At 40.6% G+C, this 22,187-nt stretch overlaps 1 long non-coding RNA gene across 4 annotated transcripts; it reads left to right on the forward strand.

Moving 5' to 3' along the window:
* The first annotated feature begins 19,276 nt into the window (after window positions 1-19,276).
* LOC145056660 (uncharacterized) lies at window positions 19,277-21,817 on the forward strand. Of its 4 annotated transcripts, none has more exons than XR_013685855.1 (5): window positions 19,280-19,831; window positions 19,958-20,202; window positions 20,303-20,391; window positions 20,504-21,135; window positions 21,580-21,817. It is a non-coding gene; the product is annotated as an uncharacterized LOC145056660 (long non-coding RNA). The 4 variants fall into 4 exon arrangements; XR_013685854.1 differs by having other exon boundaries at window positions 19,281-19,831; window positions 20,303-20,560; window positions 20,754-21,135; XR_013685853.1 differs by having other exon boundaries at window positions 19,277-19,831; window positions 20,303-21,396.
* Window positions 21,818-22,187: the final 370 nt, after the last annotated feature.

The following is a 22,187-nucleotide window of genomic DNA, read 5'->3' on the forward strand; positions in this document are numbered from 1 at the left end:
GGTGGGTGATTCGACTTGTGAATCAGAGTATATAGCAGCGAGTGAAGCCGTGAAGGAGGCGATATGGCTGAAGAACTTCATCGGAGACCTTGGAGTTGTACCAGCTATTAAGGAACCTATGGAGATTTTCTGTGACAGCAATAGTGCGGTTGCCTTAGCCAAGGAACCAAGAGATCATGGCAGATCCCGACACATTGACAGAAAATATCACTTCATAAGACACAAGATTGAAGAAGGACTCCTTGTGGCAAAGAGGATATCATCGGATGAGAATCCTGCAGATCCCCTTACGAAGGGACTGACGAGGGTTAAGCATTTTCAGCATGCGAGGCGCATCGGGCTGAGGGACGATATTCGTTTTACAGATTAGATAGTTTTCCTGAAACTTGTAAAATGTAATCGACGTTTGATGATGAATAAAATTTGTGATTTATTTATGAGTAAAGTGTTGCTGTCATTGTCAATTATTTACTATTGTTTCAGTTTTGCATGTTTTGACTTCCGGAATAACTAATTTATTCAAACCTCCACAATCGGTCATACGTCGAAAGTAGGTATGAATCAAGATTGTCATGAATTGGGTTTGTAGATGGCTAAAGGTGTTTAGACATGGCAATGGTTGCTGCAACGTTCATGAGTACTCATAAGTTATGAGTATTGGTATAAACCCACGCTCACTTGTATCACTTCATGGAATTTATCTCGAGTGCTCGTGAGACGATAATATCATATAAGTCTTCAAACCTAGAGATATGAGTTGTTACCTATGAGTTGGTTGTGCATTGATTGCACGTAAACGCATCAGTAACTTGATGTCATAAAACGTGCCTTTGTGTACAATTCAACAAGTACTAGAACAAGCATATGAGTCGAAGTTTATCTGTTCCTTCTAGAAATAGAAGCGATATCTGGGCCCCTCGATGATTTTGTGTTGACCCATGTACCGGGCCCGGTCAGAACTAAACTGATGTGTTCAGTAAAGTTCTTTGTCAAACAAATCAGAAATCGAGAAACAACTGCCAGATAATAAGCAAGACATAGTTCCATGTGTTTGTCCGGCTGATATCATGAGAATAGAGGATTATATGATCACTTGTCTTAAAATGGCGCTTCATAGTTCAACGGAGTTTTCGAGAGCTACGATTGCTGGTTGGTTCCTGAAGTTATATAGGCAAATACAGTTATTAGACTTATCCAAGTGGGAGTCTGTTGGATAAGGTGTCTAAGTCCATAACTTATTTGGTATATACTTGACCCGACCCGGCATGGTCCATTTGGGTTGCACTTCACCCGAACTATTTATGGATAATTTTATGAGAGTTATACACATATGTTTATTAATATATTATAAGTTATAATATATTAATATGAAGTCATGTTATTTAATTAGTCTTAGTCTTAAATTAATTATGAGTTAATTTAGAGATTAAAAGGAAGACTAATTAGATTATGGGCTATTGGTTTTATATAGTGTGGGCTAATACTCATTTGTTAATGGGCTAGGCTTATATGGAAGTCCATGGATGATCCATGGAGCTTTTAACCCATGGATCCTTGGAAAAGGAAAGGTCATGGGTTATTAGGGTTTCACCCTAACCATGCACACTATATAAGCATGCTTATGATGCATGAAATGGGACTAGTGAACTAGTGTGTATGTGTGTGTGCTTGTGTGTGGCCGAAAATACAAGTGTGTATACTCTCTCAAAGTTTTCCAAGAGTTTGTGGTGATTTGTGATTCCATTTGAGGCATTCACATTATTGGTGCTTGGCCCTCAAACTCCTCAAGAATCAAACTCATCAAAAAGGTATGTAATCTCTTCTAACTCTTTTACGTTTAAAAGTTCCCCATGCCATGTTAGATAGGTTATGAACCTTGGAAAATTATTATTTTGCATGTATTTAGACAAACATAGATCCAAGGTTTATTAGGGTTGCATGCACACTTAGGAAGTGTTAGATTGCTCAAAACCCAACACTAACTTCGTGAGGACGAGGACCGGGAGGGTTGATTACTTCCGGCTCGGAGTCTGTTCCATCCGTAACTTCCTCTTCCTCCTCTTCGACTTCCTCGTCAACTTCGAATTCCTCTCCAACTTCCTCTTCAATTTCCTCTGGGTCTTCTTCCGGATCTTCTTCTATCCATCCACAGTTACCTTGGTTTGGGTAGTAGGGATCTCCCGGTATATGGAATCCGGCCATTTTGTCTGTACTAGGATAAAGGTATAAGAATTTTATAAGAAAAGAAATCTCTATTTAACGGCATCCTAAGTTTAACTATATCTTGTGGTGTGCAGGTTTTTCATTGTCCTTATGTTTTATAACAATACTCCTATAGTATTTCGAATTTGCAAGTGTAGAAATTTTATTTGGTAAGTTTTTGACTTGTTGTCCACTACGACCATTCCTCGGCGTACGTTGGTCAAATCCAGGATAAATATAGTTGATCATGCTATATTTATTCTCGATTTGATTACATACCTCGAGGCCCAATCGTAGTGTCGCAACTTGCCTTAATACTTTTTAGAAAACTTTGTTATGATACGAGACCAATGCATGCGTGTAAAAATGTATATTTTAAAAGAAAATATATTGTTTATGAAAACGTTTTGTCAGAGGGTTTTTGGTCCCCTTTACATTTATAGTTTGTATATCTTATGTGGTTCGATATACTTAGTTCACTATAAACAATGCTCTGATACCAATCTGTCACACCCACAAACCAAAATGGCGGAAACATTCGGGGGTGGATGACTTCACGTAGTATCATAACAATTGAATATCGTAAAGAAATAACACAACCATCATATATATATATATATATATATATATATATATATATATATATATATATATATAACGTACATTGTTGCGTTATACATGTTTCCAAAAGAATAATATAATACGATGATTTAAAATGTTTGATAATAAACGTTGTAGGGTTTCAAAGCACTCCATGGATGATGGCAATGGGCCCCTTTGATGAATTCTAGGTTAAAAGCCCAAGACTTGTCTTTTCCCTATAAATAGTCATGTATTATTCATTATTAGGGTTAAGAGTGAGGCAAAATGTAGCCGCCACGTGAGGTTTCTTAGTGTTAGATTCTCTAGTCTATGCTTTAAGTGTAATTTATCCCTCATATTTCAATAAATCGAGTGATCATTCGACATAATCTTCATTATTGTGTTTGTTCTTATTTTCCGCATCTTGTTCATCAAATCACAATTAGGGTTTTAATCCCAACAAGTGGTATCAGAGCGGGTCTTTGAAAATCTATTGATTTTTAAAGTATCGGTTCTTGATTTGGTGATTTTCTGCACATATATTGAAGATTATTGGTGTTTTGGCGGTATGGAATCAAGATTTTTGTACAAGTTACTGTTCATGGAGATATATACTGTTCATCTGGTATTTTTCGATTCATTCTTCTGCTCATATTGAATCAGTTCATCGGTTTTATTACTCTGTTTTGACCTAATTGGATCTGTTCGTAAACTCTTTCAATCTGGCCCAATCTTTTGGTCAATTCACTATTCCTCGTCCATATGGTAAATCACGATCCAGTTTTATTTGGCCCTAATATTACATCTATGTCTCCGTTTCCGTTTGCGTTTTTGTTCTGTGCTTAAATTCAATCATTCGTGATTATCAATTTCAACATCCGTGTCGTAATTATCGACTCATGAATCGGTTCCTTTTGATTTCAAGTTTTTTTTTTTAACGATTGGTGTTCATGAGTTTCTGGGTACTTTGATGAACCATTGAAGGAAGTTTGCTATTTTAAATGAAAAACACATTCGATCTGGAAATGACTTGTGATTTTCACGGAACTCAAATCACCAATCAGAGATTAGCTTTTAATCAGAACAGATGGCTTTTGCAATTAGAATACAGATCTCGGAGTTGGTACCAATTTCTCAGAATTTGGTTTCAAAGTTGTGATGTTGGATGGCGTCTATCGGAACGAGATGGAATGGTAATGCAAAATCTTTGATTCCATTGAACTCACTGAGAACGAATCGGATTTGAGAGTTTATCGGAATGAAATCGTAACTGGTGCAAACGATAGTCAAAATCAAAAAGTCAAAATCGATGATGTTCACTGCAAACGAATGAAACTGGAATTGGAAATCAATTGGGAAGAACAATTATCAAACGAAAGTCAAAATCGCTATGATTGCCTTACCTGTGAATGCTCATTTACTGTTCTTCTCTTTGGGGTATAATCGTCAAAATTGAAGCGAATCTATGATTGGGTTTGTTTGTTGCCTTGGAACGAAAGAAAGGAAGACAAAAAGCGAACTTGGGTTCGGGTGCTAGCTCTTGGAACGAAAAAGCTTGAAGTGAATGTAGAGTGGAACTATAAGCGAACCTGGGAATGGAGACTCGCCTTGGGGTATAATCAACGGAATTGGAACGAACCTCGATCTTGGGTTCGAGTGTTTATGCTGGGACTGAAATAGGAGATGAACCGAAAGCGAACCTGTGATTCGGCTTGGCTAAGGTTTCGCTCCTTATTCTAATCGGGATGCTCGGTTTTGCTTTTGAAACTGGGTTCGGTTGTTAATGGTTGGAGCGAACGAAGGATGAACCGAAAGCGAAAGGAGTTTCGCCTGATGAAGCTTGATATGAAACGAACCGAACGTTCGGTTCGCGTGAATAAATGGCGATCTTGAAACGAACCTTGGTTCGGTTGGTTGTGCTTGAAACGAAAGTCTACAAGGAGTTGATTGGAATCGTTTGTGAACGCTCGTATGATCCCCCTTCCAGTCGTGTTCTTTAAATTGGGGAAGATGACTTAACGTTTCTTTTTTGTCCCTGCAACACCTACGATTTGTCAATTCCGGTCCCTGTATTTTTCATGGCTTGGCGATTATGGACCATATCCAGAATTTGTTACAAATGAAGGGGCATTTGATGCAGAATTACCTTTTCAGTCCTGGATCTTTCAGCAAAGTGACTATTTCAGCCCATTTTTCGAAAAATTTGCAATTTTAAGCGCTGGTGAACAGTTTTGGATTTTTCAACGCTCATATTTTTTTTTCGTGAACAGAAAAATTATGGATTCCATCAAGTCTTGGCGGTTCGGAAAGTCGTTTTTTTTTAACGTCAAGTTTTCACGATTTTTTTGGATTTTTTTGTCGCGGGGGAGCATAGTAAATTTTTATCCATTCAAGATCATTCTCATGACCATTTGAAGGCTTTATAATCATGTTTTCGATTATAAATCGGGGGAGAATTTGGTATGGCCATTCGAAATTGGATTTGTGACTTTTCAAAGTTGAAGATTTTTGATAAAGCTTGTGGGAAAATTATGAAGGTAGCTTTTACAACAGAAGTTCTTCATCGAGCTCTACTAAGGTTTTTACAGAGAAGTATCCTTTACAGCGGAAGTTTTTCATCGAGCTCTGCTAAGGACTTGTTATATCTCCGACTTCTTGTATTTTCTCGATCAAGTGGCGTTACGAATCTTAAAGTTTGGGTTGTTACATGATATTTTTTGATGGCTTATATCATTAGCTTATTTGAAGATCATTGTGACTTGGAGGGGGAGCTCTTCAAAGACAAGAAGTGATTCAGTTTCTTTGTTCTGAAATGGGTTTTTATGGCGGGTTTGGTTTTCATGAAGATTCTTTGGGATTACATTCGAAAATGAAGTTTAAAGACATTACTTCAGTGCTTGATTTATATATCCTAGAGCCCGTGTTTGAAGACTATTGAAGAATCAAGATTCGTGGATTGCTTCATATATTCCTCGTTGCAAATCTTTTTATTTGCTAGATGCTTGTTTTGGAAGTCAAAGCATTGTCATCCATTCCATACTTTGAGGGGGAGATTGTAGGGTTTCAAAGCACTCCATGGATGATGGCAATGGGCCCCTTTGATGAATTCTAGGTTAAAAGCCCAAGACTTGTCTTTTCCCTATAAATAGTCATGTATTATTCATTATTAGGGTTAAGAGTGAGGCAAAATGTATCCGCCACGTGAGGTTTCTTAGTGTTAGATTCTTTAGTCTATGCTTTAAGTGTAATTTATCCCTCATATTTCAATAAATCGAGTGATCATTCGACATAATCTTCATTATTGTGTTTGTTCTTATTTTCCGCATCTTGTTCATCAAATCACAATTAGGGTTTTAATCCCAACACACGCATTAGCGTTCCTTCTTCACAAGCTAGTAGTTACTTGTATTACTGATTCCCTGAGAAATACAAGTGGTTTCGAAAAAGTATCAACAATAAAGTTGGTGAGTTCATAAGTGTTTTTGTACTGAAAAAGTATGTCTTTTTGGAAGAAAATAGATGAAGGTAGTTTCCATAAAATCCAATATTTTCCACATATAGTTTGAAAAGTTCCTAAAGTTGGAGGGCGTTAGTATCTTTCGTACTTAAATGATAAAGATGAATTGTGTACTCAAAATAATGTAAATACTGAATGCATATATGAGTCTCGTAAATCAAGCTTATTTTTATACTTTCGTGTGAGTCTTATAACCATACTATTGACACAAACTGCCTGTAACAACATTCTTCAGGTGTTGTAGTGTTATGACATTTGTCATCCCAGACCTGCCGGTCTAACTGTAGCTAACAATTCAGGTGCAGGGCTGTCAATCCCGTATAGATCTATACACAAGTATCACGCTCTCCCTCCAAGAGATTATGGCTTAAAATACACGACTTGAAACGCATACTTAAGAGTACGTTGAAGTTGAATATCTCACATCACTTAGTATAAATAGATTTACGATAAGAAAGTCTTTATTTCACTTTAGATGAAAGTATTTCGTTTTTCAAGATGTATACGTAAGAATGTATGAATAACTCGCAAACTATACCCATTATAATTTTTCAGAAAGTATGTTCCATTTGGTGAAAATAACTTGGTGAAATACTAAACTTTATACGTAAACTAAGATGTTGGTATCGAATAATAATAAGATAGATGTTGTATTTATATTTTTATAAAACGATACGTTTTCTTGTATTGTACTTGTATTCCCCCCCCCCCCCCCTAAAACATGAAAAGATTTGAAAAGTAGGGGTATGAACTCACTTGTTCGGTTTGAAGAGAGTGGGACTAGAGTCGAGCAGAACTTCAACTGCGGAAAGTTGCGTCTTCGAGCTTCTCGGGGATCTCGGTAGCGTAGAACCTTCGTCGGGGGCTCGGGTGTGGAACCGAGCATGTCGGGATGTCCTCTGGTGCTTACAAGTGTGTGAAAGTCAGTGAGAGTTTGAGAAAAGTGTGCCAAAATCCGGAGTTCATGCCCTCTATTTATAGGGTTGAAGGCATGAGTACGTTGGGCGTACCACCAGAGTACGTTGGGCGTATGCGTTATTCTGGGCGTACTTCGGTTACATTGTCCGTAACTTTGCGTCATGGCTTACGACTCGGGTCTAGCTAGGCGTAGAGCTTGCAGCCGATGGGACTCGACCCTGCACCTGAGTACGTTGGGCGTACTCTTGAATTACACTGGGCGTAATTCCGGCTTCAATCTTCTAAATTCCATAACTTTCGTGTACGGGCTCCATTTTTTGCGTTCTTTATATCCACGCGTAGGTGAGACTATGCTCTACAACTTTCATTTAGACCCTGTCAGCTAGTTTTGACATTATATTTAATACTATGTTTTTAATAGGTCGGGACTGCTAAAGTCTGTTAAAAATTCATAACTTCTTCATCCGACGTCTGTTTTCGTTTGTCTTTTTATCATCTTACTCCCGTTGTGGAGACCTTCAACTCTCGTTTAGGTTGCATTAGCTAAATATTGTTCGATCTTTAATTCGAGTATTTAGCTCTCTACCGCTGTTACGAAACTTATAAAATTCGTAACTTCTTCATACGAGGTCCAATTTGGGCGATCTTTTTATGTACGTTTACGGTTTAACGAACTCTACGACTTTTGTTTAGATACTTAAGGCTAAAATGAATTTTATTGGAATTTCACTTTTTACGTTAAATAATGTTTTACCGGGTGTGTCGTAAATATTTGAGTGGTCATAATTTCTTTATTATAACCCGGTTTCGAATGTTCTTTATGTTTTTGGAAACCTTGGCACGATATCTAACATTTGATGCATCCCAATCTAGATATTTGAACACTTTATTTTTTTGGCTAATTTCGTTGATTCCAAATAGTTTCGTTGTATTTGACTTTTGAGTGTTACATTGCTTTGGAAAAATATAGGGTTGTCACAATAATGCTCCATCTTCTGAATCCCCAACACGAGCACCTGTCTAATAGTCTCCTAAGAATACAAGTTATTTGAAAGAGTTGATCAGCAATTAAGCTGGTGAGTTCATAAGATTTTAGTGATGTGAGTAAGCTGTAAACTGTGGTTGAAAATGTATATGTAAAAGTGGTGTAAGTTGTAAGTTCTGTTTTGAAATGTTCGCCTGTTCCTCTAGAAAATCCTATATTTCCTACTTGAATGAAAGTAAGTAAAATGACACTTAAGCCTTTCTATGGGTACTAAGTGGGTACAAGTTATATAAGTCTTGGAGTAAACAAACAATCGATTGTGCGGATCTGCCCTAAGTTCACAACCCAACGAGGAACAGAAAGTAAGGTGGATAGCACACATCCCATTGGTTGTTAGATCGTTGTCATATATGACCCTGGTGTGTTCACTTGTTACTCATGGAGTTAGTTGTAATGGTTCCTTTATATTTAATGAAAAGTTATTTTAAGAAAACCTAAATTTCTTGTAGTATAATATTGACCATAGTGACTACTTCTGTAATAGCTTTGTTTATACTGCTATATATAATTTGATATGGGGTAGAAAGTTAATTGGGTGAATCTGCCCTAAGTCCACAACCCAACGAGGATAGGAAGTAAGGCGGAAAAAACACATTTAACTATCTATTGGGTATTAGTTTTATATATAAACATGGTGTATAACTAAGGTGTTATAGAGTTATTCATCTAAAGTCTTTAAGTGTATACTGGCTTAATAAAATGGATTGAGCCCTTATCTGGGAAGTTTCTAGTTTTGTATTCCAAAACTAATGACTTTGAAAAGTATGTTTTGTACTAGAAAAGTTGTTCTTTGACTTTGTGTCCTATAACCTGATCCATACATGGTACCCTTATGATGACTTAATAAAATGGATTAAGCCCACAACCAAACAAGGACAAGAAATGAAGCGGAGAACACACATCCTATTAGCTGTCGGATCCTATTGGTATATATATATATATATCCTATGATGTATACATTAAGGAATCATAAGTCTAGCATTATGGTCCTAACTTTTATAAGTAGTCTTCTACCAAGGCCTGACTGTTTTGAAAGTAGCCTTCTACCAAGACCCGACTGTAACGATTATTAATAACATTGGCAGTGTAAGTACTGCAGTATTTGTAATAAGGGACTACTTTAAGTACTATTTTTCCTTAATTGAGGGTTAAGGCATAATGTGATGGCTAGATCCTATGCTAAATGCTCCCTTGTCAAGAGATTCTAGGAACTACACGCGACCCCTGCATGAGTGCAAGCCGCGAACCTCCACATTACTATGATCATGTATACCCACTATAACTATCACAATGCGTTGTGATTCATTGGTATAGTTAGCTCCTTAACATGTTCCATGCTAAAGCACCTTATTATGTTCTGTTCTGTTATCGTATATTGATATCGTAACTATGTAAGCGTATTGTGTTAGTATAGACTCATGAACTGGACTGACTCTTTGTGTGCTTCATTGTACTAGAAGTAACGAATAGCATTCTCCTAAACTATACCTATAATAGTTTACTAATGCTCTACTTGGACTGTTACTAAAAAGACTCATTTCTCTACTAAGTTATGCTTGTACTTTAAAAATGGAGTTTTGTATAACTATAAAGTAACATAACCTTTAAAAGAGTTTTGAAATGTTTTGACAACTTATAAATAACATAAGTAACATTTTGAAAGATGTTTATAACAAACATTTACACAATTATCATTGTGTTCAACTTGTATTCCCCCCCCCCCCCCTTAAAACAGCTAAAATAATTAAAAGATTCATTACGGGGTATGAACTCACCTGATGTCAGTGATTCAAACGGGTATGCGCATACGGATGAGAAGTTCCACGAATGAGGTCCCGAGACACAACAAGTCATAAATAACATATAGGGACACATATTGACATGAATATAGTGTTTATGAACAACTATATGAAAGGAAACACCTTCCAAGACTAGGAAACACCTTGGTTAAGTGTTGGAATCACATGTGATTCATCAAAGGGAAGTGAAATGGCATCTAAGGGTGTTTACGGTTTTGTAACCAACTCCACTTGAGTTTACGGTTGTAAACCCATGAGTTTACGGCCGTAAACTCATGGTACCTTGACCATTTTGTGATTTGAGGTCCTAGAAGTCATTTTGAAGCATCCTAACTTCAAGTCTTAGCCTTAGGTAGTGATTAGGGCAACATATCACCCCTTTAGGGGGTTTACGGTTTTTGGACCATTTGTATTTGGTTTTATGGTCGTAAACCCAAATGGTTTATGGTCAAATGATGTTCTCAAGTCTTAAACACTTCAAGGTAAAGGTCTAGGCTAGTTTCTAGGCTTAAGGAAAGAATTTGGGGCATCAAAACATGCATTTGGGGTGTTTAAGGTTGTGGGAGGTTCCCAAACCGTAAACACATATACATGGGGTATTTTGGTGACTTTTAGGTGCTAAACACATCAAGTGAAAGTTCGAGGTTTGATACCAAGGTTTATAGGTACATAGGGCACACTTTTGGCCACATATTTAGTGTTTACAGTCCAAGAGGATCTTGGGCCGTAAACACCTTGTCCTAGTGATTCTTGGAAGATTTCAATGGTATCTAGGCATGTAATACACTTTAATACACTCTAAGGTTGAAGTACTTACAATTTGGGATGAACGGTTGAAGATCCTTGGAAGAGAAATCAGGTTTTCTCTAGTTGAAATGGAAGAAATGAACCAAAATGGCTAAGTCTTACTTATATAGTCTTCAGGGTTTACGGTCCCAATAACATCTTGGACCGTAAACTCCAAACTCTTGAAATTTTGGGCACTTATTGCTACATAATAAACCCTAGGGTATCCTCTCTCCTGATATCTTCCGAAGCACCAACTTTAAAACACTCAAACTTATTCCAAAAAGCTTGAAAGTTAGCAGGCACAGTTTTGACTTCTGTTGAAGTGAGTGGTTGTACAGAAAAGAAATTTTTGGGTTGTCACATCATCCCCCCGTTAGAATGAATTTCGTCCCGAAATTAGCATTCTTAACATTACTATGGGGTTGAGCTTTTCTGCTTTGTAGAATACTCACTAGTAGACCTGGCAACTTTGCCCTGATGTTCCTGATAGGATTCATACTTGGTCCATATATCATTACCTCGTGTATACAAGTCGTATATCCTTGAAAACCAAACTATTATATTACATAAGTAATTTCATACTTAAAATAGTTTTGAAAGCAAATAAGCCCATGGTTGTAGTGAGGGAGAAAGAGAAAGAGATATTCTAGTTAATGTTTTTACTGAGTCCTATTACCAAGCTATGTGAGTGAATATACCCCTACTACTTCATTGGACGTTGTAGTAAAAATTATAGACACCTATCACGCGCTTTGATTGATCGGTCGAGGGTTGTAGCTAGCAATCGTTGGTGGGGATGTCAACACCGTATAGATCTATACATATGTATCTCGCTCCGAAGATTAATGGTTATAGTAGTGTGGCTATGCTAAGTGTTTAAACTTAGCTAATGAATAACGTCTCACTAAAAATCCCTTAACTAAAAAAGTTTTAGAATAACTCTCTGATGGGTTTTATACAAACAATCCTATGTGTGCATGCAACCCTAGAGTTGGATCTATGTTATCACTATTAGTTATACAACATTATGAACACTTGAAGAACCCTAAAAGGCTTCTAGGAATTTTGAAATCCACAAGGAAAGATGAAATACATACCTCTTGTTGTTATATTGTAATAACAACTTAAATCTTGAATCTTCTTGTCTTTGAAAGCAAGTACCACAAGTGTAGTACCTCTAATGGCTCACAAACATCAAGAGCAAATGGAAAGGCAAGAGAGAGAGAGAGAGAGAGAGAGAGAAGAGGTATGAAATTCGTCCCTAGGAACCCTAGACAAGGCATGGACGAATTCTTATGGCCTTAGGGGTCTTTATATAGGTGTAGAGATTAGGGTTTCAGTCCTTATCCTTATCTAGTTGCTTGCCCACCAAGCAATCATAAGATAAGCCTTAAAAACCCTTATCCTTTATCCTTTGGACGATTTCAAGGATATCTTATCCCTTGAATTCGTCCAACCCATATCAAGGATAATCCTTATCCTACTTTGTAACTATCACATAATTACAGTTCAGCCCCTTTAGTTTAATTAATTACACTTGATCACTAAATTAATGGGAGGGGTTTACTGCCATGTTCAGGGATGAGTACGTTCCCCCGGTGGAGAGGGAACGATTGGTGCAGGAGTTCTTAACCCTCAAGCAGGGTACTGATTCTGTTGCGGTGATTACGCGGAAGTTTCATGAGAGGGCAATGTTCTGCCCCGAGCTGGTGTCCACTGATCAGGCTCGGATGAGCCGGTACTTGGGAGTGTTGAGGAGGGATATCCGGGAGTTTGTGTCGAACTCCACCTACCATACTTTTGCTGAGCTTCAGGCGAATGCCAGGAAGCGCGAGATCGAGTTGGAGACCCAGGCCAGGGAGGAGACCGAGTCTCAGCGGGTGGACCGGCGACCGGCTCAGTTCCAGCCGGCAGCCAAGCGGACCAAGTCCGCCGATGCGAGGACGGGAGGTTCGAAGAGCCGCACTTGCGGAAAGTGCGACAAGGGTCATGAGGGGGCGTGTCGATCTGGTGCTTGCTACAAGTGTGGCAAGGAGGGGCACATTGCTAGGGAGTGTCCCAAGGGATTTACGGTTTGCTTTCATTGCAACCAGACTGGCCATAGGAAGGCCGAGTGCCCTCAGCTTCTTCAGGGATCTGCACCTGCTGCCAGAGCTACTGCGACTCGACCGGTGAAGGCCGAGGCCCCGAGGGCCCGGGGGAGAGCCTTTCAGCTGACTGCGGAGGAGGTCCGCGCTGCGCCCGATGTTGTGGCAGGTATGTTGTAATTCATGTAATTATTTTAATGTCGAGATGTTATGCTTATGTTATTATATGCGTAGGTACTTTTCTTGTGAACTTTGTGCCTGCCTTAGTGTTATTTGACTCGGGTGCGAGTAGGTCCTTTGTGTCCTTAGCCTTTAGTCAGCATATCAGCGTTAGTCGTGAGTCGTTGAGTCGACCTTTGAGAGTTTCTATAGCTGATGAGAAAGTGATTTGTGCCACGGAGGTCCTTCGGGGATGTGTACTAGAGATTTTCGGGGTTGAATTCCCGATTGACCTAATCCCTATTGCGATGGGTGATGTTTGTGTCATCGTAGGCATGGACTGGTTGAGCCGATTCGGCGCTGTCATCGACTGTGAGCGTCAGCTGGTGACCATACGAGACCATAGTGGGGGAGTCCTTTCGGTGTACGGCGAGGGTACCCGTTCGGGATCAGCTTTTTGTTCGGCCGCTAGGGCGAGGCAGTGTCTACAGCAGGGCTGTAAGGGTTTTGTGGCGTATGTGATGGATACACGGGAGGTTCCCGAGAGACCGAAATCAGTTGAGGAGGTCCCTGTGGTGCGTGAGTTTCCAGATGTTTTCCCCGAGGAGCTGTCGGGAGTACCTCCTGTGAGGCAAGTAGAGTTTGGTATCGATCTGGTTCCGGGGGCCGCGCTTATTGCTAAGGTGCCTTATCGTCTTGCACCTCCAGAGATGCAAGAGTTGTCCTCGCAGCTCCAGGAGCTGTTGGGGAAGGGATTCATTCGGCCGAGCAGCTCGCCGTGGGGAGCACCTATTCTGTTCGTCAAGAAGAAGGATGGTTCACACCGGATGTGTATTGATTACCGGGAGTTGAACAAGTTGACGGTCAAGAACCGTTACCCGTTACCGAGGATCGATGATTTATTCGATCAGTTGCAGGGAGCGTCTTGGTTTTCCAAGATCGATCTGAGGTCAGGGTACCATCAGGTGAGAGTGCGGGAGGAGGATGTCCAGAAGACAGCGTTTAGGACGCGATATGGGCATTATGAGTTTGTGGTGATGCCTTTCGGACTCACCAATGCCCCGGCGGTGTTCATGGATCTCATGAACAGGGTATGCAGACCGATGTTGGATCGGTCAATGATTGTATTCATCGACGACATTCTGGTGTATTCTAGATCTAGAGAGCAGCATGAGGAGCATTTGAGGGAGGTCCTTGAGGTATTGAGGTCGGAGAAGCTTTATGCAAAGTTCTCCAAATGTGACTTCTGGCTGCGAGAGCTCCAATTTCTAGGACATGTTGTCAATCAGAAAGGGATATTGGTCGATCCGGCCAAGGTTGAGGCGGTGATGAGTTGGGAGGTGCCGAAGTCACCTTCTGAGATCAGGAGCTTCCTTGGGTTGGCAGGGTATTACCGGAGATTCATCAAGGATTTCTCCAAGATCGCAGTGCCACTCACCAGATTGACCCGGAAGGGTGTTGCATTCTCATGGGGGCCCGAGCAGCAGACCTCCTTTGAGACACTTCGCCAGAGGTTGTGCGAAGCCCCGGTATTAGCTCTTCCAGAAGGGATGGAAGATTTTGTGGTATATTGCGACGCATCGATTTCGGGATTGGGTGCAGTATTGATGCAGAGGGGTCATGTGATAGCTTATGCGTCGAGGCAGCTGAAGCCTCATGAGGCGAGATACCCTACGCATGATTTAGAGTTGGGAGCAGTAGTGTTCGCTCTCAAGATTTGGCGTCACTACCTGTATGGGGTCCGATGTACGATATATACGGACCATAAGAGCTTGAAGTATTTGATGGATCAGCCCAACCTAAATATGCGTCAGAGGAGGTGGTTGGATGTGGTCAAGGATTACGATTGTGAGATCCTGTACCACCCAGGCAAGGCTAATGTGGTAGCCGACGCGTTGAGCCGCAGGGCGGAGAGCACTCCATTGCGAGATGTATGCTTGAGATTGACTGTGATGACTCCAGTATTGGACGCTATTCGTGGGGCACAGGCAGAGGCTGTGCGACCAGAAATGCAGAAGAAAGAGCGGGTTGTGGGGTTAATTTCAGAGTTTGTTAAGGATAGTCGAGGGCTTATGACGTTTCAGGGTCGGATCTGGGTACCGTTCGTGGGCGGTACGCGTATTACTTTGATGGAAGAGGCTCATAGATCGAAATTCTCGATCCATCCCGGTGCTACAAAGATGTATTTGGATTTGAGGAAGGAGTATTGGTGGCCCTGTATGAAGAGGGACGTGGCATGGTTCGTTGAGAGGTGCTTGACCCGCCGTAGGGTTAAGGCCGAGCACCAGAGACCGCATGGCAAGTTACAGCCATTGGAGATCCCCGAGTGGAAGTGGGATCAGATCACTATGGATTTTATCACCAAATTGCCGAGGACTGCCAGGGGAGTTGATGCAATTTGGGTGATTGTGGATAGGTTGACGAAGAGTGCACACTTCCTTGCCATCAGCGAGAGTTCTTCAGCGGAGAAGTTGGCAGAGATATATGTGAGAGAAGTGGTATCTCGGCATGGGGTGCCGATCTCGATTGTGTCAGACCGTGATGTGCGCTTCACTTCCAGGTTCTGGAAGAAATTCCATGAGGAGCTGGGTACTAAATTGCATTTTAGTACCGCATACCATCCCCAGACAGACGGTCAGAGCGAGCGGACGATTCAGACGCTGGAGGACATGCTCCGAGCGTGTGTGTTAGACTTCGGGGGTAGTTGGGATGCGTATTTACCATTGGCAGAGTTTTCCTACAACAACAGCCATCATTCGAGCATTGGTATGCCACCTTTTGAGCTGTTGTATGGTAGGAGGTGTCGGACCCCCATTTGCTGGGGAGAGGTGGGAGAGAGAGTAATGGGCAGCACGGAGATCGTGCTCCAGACGACAGAGCAGATTCAGCAAGTGAGACAAAGGTTATTGACTGCCCAGAGCCGACAGAAGAGTTATGCAGACAGGCGCCGATCCGAGCTTGAATTTCAGGTCGGCGACTTCGTTCTCCTGAAGGTCTCTCCTTGGAAAGGGGTGATTCGATTCAGGAAGAGGGGCAAATTGGGGCCCCGGTATATTGGGCCATTTCGTGTGATTGCAAGGATAGGCCGGGTAGCTTATCGGTTGGAGTTGCCAGCGGAGTTGGGTCAGATCCACGACACTTTTCATGTGTCGCAGTTGAGGAAGTGCATAGCCGATGAGTCGGCAGTGGTTCCATTGGAGGATATTCAGGTGGATGCGAGCCTGAATTACGCGGAGAGACCAGTGGCTATCAGAGATCGGAAAATCAAGGTTCTCAGGAACAAGGAGGTACCTCTGGTGTTGGTTCAATGGCAACACCGTAAGGGATCGGAAATGACTTGGGAACCGGAACGCGAGATGCGGGAGCAGCATCCGGAACTATTTGCAGAGTGAGACTTCGAGGGCAAAGTCTAATCCAAGTGGGGGAGAGTTGTAACAGCCCGAAATCTCAGGTATTGTTTAATTATGTTTTGGGGTGAGTTAAGAGGGGACTCGGCGAGTTGGAGCCTAGACTCGCCGAGTAGGATCGCAGACTTGGTCGCGGGTCCGCGACTGGACTCGACGAGTCCAGATATGGACTCGGCGAGTCGACGCTGTTCAGCAGAAACCCTAACCGTTCGGTTTTGGATCGTATATAATGCTCTTATATGCCGTCATTGTCCGTCTTTAGTCGATTGAGAGGAACCCTAAACGGCTGTGGGCATCTAGAGCAAGATTGGAGGATATTAGGGCTTGAAGAGATTGTTGGGCAAGGAGGAGAAGGGTTTTGGCTAAAGGAACAGCAAGGGATTCGAGTTCTGCGGTTTGGAGACTCAAAGAGGGCATATTCCAGGTAATATTTCGGATTCCTTTATGTTATTTTGATGTGTATGCGAAATTAGGGTTTATGAAACCCATTTAGTGATTAGATGGGTTATTATGTTATTACCCAAACGTTTATACCCCAGTAATAAGGTGTTTAGAAGTCCAGAAAGTCCCATGATTGTATATCTCGGGACCATACGTAATTCAGGAAGCAGTTGATCGTCTGCATGGCATGGACTCGCCGAGTTGTTCTTCAGACTCGGCGAGTAGCTTGAAGATTTACTGGGACTCGCCGAGTTGTTCTTCAGACTCGGCGAGTGGATTCGGGGTGGCCCCGCGATTCTTCCAGGGGTAACTCGTCGGGTCGAGGAGGATACTCGACGAGTAGATAAGGAATCTCAGAAAGTTGGAGGACGTTTAGACTCGCCGAGTCGCCATGGTACTCGCCGAGTCCGGTCAAGTTGACCGTTGACCGTTGACCAGAGTTGACCTAAGTCTGACTTCTTAGGGATAGTCACACTTAGAAGATATAAGTATTAATGAGATATGTGATGTTATAGGGAGGTTGTAGCTCGTCGGATTGTGCACGAGTGATTTCAGGATTTGCTAGCTTTCAGCTTTTACGAGGTGAGTCTTCTCACTATACTGTACCCGGAAGGGTTTGACTGTGTGACCGGAAGGTCGGATATGATATGTGATATGTATGCTATATGTGGTAAGTTATTTGTTATATGTGCTATGTATGTTATGGGCCGGAAGGCGATTATATTATGGGCCGGAAGGCGATTATATTATGGGCCGGAAGGCAATATGTTATGGGCCGGAAGGCGATATGTTGTGTGATGGACCGGAAGGTCGGCGTGGGTAGGACCGGAAGGTTTACCCAGCAGGGACGGAAGTCCCCTGAGACACATGGACCGGAAGGTCGGGCCTGGAAAGGCGTATGTGCGTAAGTTGTATATTGGGGAACTCACTAAGCATTTATGCTTACAGTTGTTGTGCATGTATTTCAGGTACTAGCGAGGACCGTGGGAAGGCGCCGGCATGATCGATACACACTGAAGACTACTTTTATGATCTTGGGATTTTGGATTATTTGTATTTGACAGAACACTTAAACTATTTATGCCTTGTTTTGAATGGAAATAAATATATTTTTAAAATGAAAAATTTGTTTGAAAATTTGAGTTGTTACATTAAGGCTTCTAATTCGTTTATGGTTGATTCTAGAATTTATTCCAAGGCTATTAGTGTGTTTAAATTGTATTTTAACACTTCAAAATGAGTTTACTCCCCATGATATGGATTTTACGGCCCAAGCATGTTCTTGGGTAGTAAACTCATGTTTACTCTCCAAAAATTAAGTTCAAGGTGTTCTAAGTCCATTTTGGTAAGCCCCTAAGTCATATCTAAGCTCCAAAGGTCGATTGGAAGGGTTTTTGGGCTCCAAAACCCATTTTATGTGAGTTCACGGCCTAGGACTGTTTTAGGGTCGTAAACTCATGAATAAGGTCCTATTCCATGATTTGAACTCGAATTTGAAGGTCTAAGATGCTATACTAGGAGTTAGGGTAGTTACCTTGGTGATTTGGAGCTTAAATTTGATGTTTTTAGACCTTAATCTTGAGTTTGAGGAGAGAGGTTAGAGAGAGAGTAGTGAGAGAGGGGAAAGGCTTCAAATGAAGTCTTTTGAGCTTTAAATAGGTCCTAAGTTCGGGACACGGTGGGATTCTACCCAATACCGACGTTAAACGGGGCTTTTGGTCGCACCCGATTAAGTTATTTTTATAACTTGACGGAATAAAACAATTATTTTTCAAATTAATAAATTGAAGCGTTTCCATGGATTTTTAACGTATTTGGACAATTATTAAGTCATAATAACAAACTTAAAATAAATGACTTAATTTAGAAACGAACGGAAACAATTTAAGACGACGAATTTTTAATGACGTATCGGGTTACGACGACGGAACGAACTTCGGGTTGTCACATGTATTCCCCCCCTCTACCGAAATAATTAAAATATTAAAAAAGAGTCGTAAGCACTCACCCTTAAAGCGTGAATTCCATTTGTTCGAATTCGTTTTCTTTTGAGAAACTTGTTGTGAGAAATTTAAACTATTGGGGGCTGTTTAGTAATTTAATTAACCGAAGTGGGACTGGTTTGGTAAAAATAATTTCAAAAGATGGGCTAAAATGGTTATTTTTATTCATAGTTTGTAGATTGGGATCTATTATGTTAAAAATAACCAAATGAGGGGCTGTTTGTGGATAAATGGAATCATCTTTTGGGGATTGGGACATATTTTGAATAAAGAACTTAAGAGCAAGGGCATTTTGGTTATTTCGTAAATCAAAACTGACTTGGGGCTTTTTGTGCCCATGTTCGTTTTATGGTCGCGCAAAAATAGAGAGGTACAAACTCGAACACAGGCAGATGAGATGGAAGGCACCTAGTTAATGAGGAATCGGAAGCAAATCAGTTGGAGAAGGTTCGATCCTCGTCTGATCGGTGAAGGGTGTACGAAATCAGGTGAGGGGTCCGATGGGGAGTCCCAGATTGTCGATCGGTGGTTGAGGAATCGCGAGAGGGGAACGGTGGGCAGTGACAATGGGTGTTCGATGGGCGAAAATCGCGAGGAGGAAGGCACCTTCGATTGGGGGCTGTTCGATCCTCATCTGATCGATTGTAAAGGAACGGAAACAGAAGAAGTGGAGGGTTGGATCCTTGTTTGACCAAGAGCAGAAAACGAAAATAGAAAGACGATGTGCTTGACTGGTTCGAGAAAAAGAAACATGAAAGTGATTTGGTTCGACGGTGGTTATCAGTGGGGCGGCTTATTTCCATCGAACCTTCTTAGGTTTCTTCCTCATCTCTGGCAGCAAGAACACGAAGGGACAACAGTGGCAGTTCCGATCCATAAAAGGTAAAATGGTTGATTTTTGGGATTGTCTGTTGTTTGATAGGGATAGATTTAGGTGGATGTTTGGTTGGATCATTTTACAGGGAAGGAAAAGAAATACAAACGTGAGGTTACTCTTTTTGTTTGCAGGTATACCCGAGAACAAGAACAGTTCTTGTGTTGTTGACAGGAATCGGTATAGGGAAAAGGATGTTTGGGTTTGATTGTTTGACAGGAAAGAAGGTAAAATGGTGGTAGGGTGGTGACAGTGCAAGGTGGTGTTGGGGTTTTAGCAACCACCGATTGCTGCTGTGAATTTGATGGGAAGGAAGAATCCATTTGTTGTTGCTGGAAATGAAGATGCAAGCAGATATAAAGGATCGATCAACTTTACTGTAAGGGTTTAATTTTTGTTTAATTGTTTGTGAATCAGTACTTGATGAGTAGAAGCAATGCCATGGGTTTTCCCTTAACTGTGTGTGAGTTGTAATACAGGTGAAAGAAAAACGTGGGAAGGAAGTAAAAATAATGGAGTGCAAGTTTTTTTTGAGTTGTTCTTTGTATAAAATGAAACTTGGAAGAAGGTATTATTTGGCTGTCTTTATCTATTTATTTATTTGTATTTGTGTATGTATTGTTGAGAAATTTTATTGCTTTTATTCTTGATATATATCATGGTTGTAAAAATCGGTCTAGGCAGCTGATTAATCGGCGCTTGGCGGACTCTAACTGCTTACGAATAGCTGTTATTGGGTAAGCTAGTCGGCCTTGGTCAATATCGGTAAAAGACGGTCCAAATTGGACTAATTCGTCCCAAATCGGACCAAAATGACTTCAACCCACTAGCTCAAAGGAGCAAACCCACCCAAAATATAGTTGGGTCGGGTTTTTTTAGCCCACCTAGTTGGGTTTGAATTTTTGAAGGAACTAACTCTCCTTTTATAAGATATGTGTGCCTTCGTCTATTGTCCCACCAACGATGAGGGATACAAACACGAAATTTCCTTCTTCACTGGAAACATGAGCGATGTGGGATGCAAACCCAAAACTTCCTTCTTCACAACTCCATCGAACACTCACTACACCACCATCCTTCTTCACTGGAAACACGAAACTTCCCCATTATTAGGTCGAGATGAAATTCGTCAATTTAGAATCTGGGTTCAGGTCGAGATGAAACTTCCTTAGGATCCGTCGAACAATCACCTTGAAGACGATGATCGTCGGCCCCAACACTGTCGACATGATTCCTAACTATGGCCGTTCAATGACTCTCTGCCCCTTCCATATTGGAGATGTATTGCTTCATAAGCAAATCTGCTTCGTAGGTAAGCCATTTCTTACAAATTGGTTTCATGTTTCTTACTTCTACACATAGCCTGTTAGCAAATCTGATTCACACTTCACTATGGTCGTTCAATCTTAGTTTCATGTTTCTTACTTCTTCAATCTTGACACACGTTGGTTTTATGTGTGAATGGTGGTTTATATGATTAGGAAATTGCTTACTTAGTGTATGAAACCATCCGCCCACCAAGTGTTTGATCAATTGCCTGAGTGAATCTTGTAGTCTTGATTATCAAAGTGAGGTATTGGTATTCATGGGTTCTTAATTAAAACTTTAGCAATATGTATTGGGTTTAATTGTTGTTGCTGGAATATATGCTACATATAATAATGGATTGGTTATGCATACAAACTATGATAGACAAAAAGATAATATGAATTGATTGGTGAAATCATGCCTCACAATAATAGATTGTGCATTGCAGGACATAAGAATGGATTGGATATAAACTCACAATGAAAGTGTTAATGTTGATAAGGTGCAACAACATGTTGATAAGGTAAAATCATGTCTCCCAAGAATGGATACTTCCTGTTTTCATTTGATAACTTAGATCCAAATGCAGTAGTTGGTTATTTAAATGTGATGTATTAAGGATCAAAAGGGTTTTTTGTAATCATGGTTTGTTGTTATAATATGATCTTTATTAGGTTTTTAATAAATTTTTTAATTGATATAATGTTATATTTAATGTTATATTCTTAGGTATAATGTTATATATATTAATATTTTAATAATTAATGGTCCCCGATTAATCCCCGCCTAACCGATTAATTGTTTGACCCAGTCCACCGTCGAGCTACCGCCGAGCGAATTCTACAACCTTGATATATATATATATATATATATATATATATATATATATATAGGGTTAGGTTATTTTGTTTTCACTCTCTATTGTGTGCATGAATGATTGATTCTGAACCAATTATTTTAGTTATTTTAAGAAAGTAATTAATGCATACTATATGTTGAAGATATAATGAATATTAATTACATCTTCAGCGTTTAATATGCATTAATTACTTTCTT

Source organism: Lactuca serriola, chromosome 6, assembly GCF_051521515.1.
Source record: "Lactuca serriola cultivar US96UC23 chromosome 6, Lser_US96UC23_V15, whole genome shotgun sequence".
Lineage (NCBI taxonomy): Eukaryota > Viridiplantae > Streptophyta > Magnoliopsida > Asterales > Asteraceae > Lactuca > Lactuca serriola.